The sequence below is a fragment of the Typha latifolia genome, chromosome 7 (genome assembly GCF_019914945.1).
Source record: "Typha latifolia isolate L0001 chromosome 7, TyphaL0001v2, whole genome shotgun sequence".
Taxonomy (NCBI): domain Eukaryota; kingdom Viridiplantae; phylum Streptophyta; class Magnoliopsida; order Poales; family Typhaceae; genus Typha; species Typha latifolia.
In genome coordinates, this window is record NC_133092.1 from 9,384,221 (window position 1) to 9,384,986 (window position 766).

Genomic DNA, 766 nt, shown 5'->3' on the forward strand with positions numbered 1-766 from the left:
TTGGGGTTTAATCCCTTTTGGGCGATTTGGAGTAAAATGTCCCTAAGTTTTTCAATCGGCAGAAATAGGTCCTCTTATTATCGAATTGCAATTTCAGGTATTTTATTTACTAATTTAGCTCTAACAAATTAAAAAAAATTGTTGTGTCCTAAAGCAGCGAATTAATATTTATTAAATTATCTCATCTTAAGCCTTAGAAACTAAAATAATACTTTCGTGGCCTTCTCCTTAGGGTGATTTGTGAGATTATCTATTCTCTTAGTTTGCCATGTTTCTCTTATTCTGCCATGTTTTTCTTATTCTTCTTTCATCTTCTATTATTATGACAATCCTACATTCTTATTCTTCTTCCATCTTCTATTTTTATGACAATCTTAGAAGATAGCTTCTTCATTCAATATTTCTCTTATCTTGTTCACTATTCATCTTTCTCATCTTATTCTATGATATTTTGAAAGTCTTTACTAATTAAAAAATTAATATGATATTAAAAAAATAGAAGTCAATCCTTTTAAGAAATTTGCATTCATAAATTTTAAAACACAAATATGTGGGCTATGCAATTTATACGCATATACCACACGTCACCTATTTAATTTATACATATTGACTATGCAAAATGTATGGTTTAATCATTAAAATTTTATAAAAATGTAATATATTATTTATGTAATTTATATGCATTGATTATACAAAATATATGTTGCAATTTTAAATAAGGTTATAGTGCAATTTTAAATAAGGGTACGATGCAAATTTAAATAAG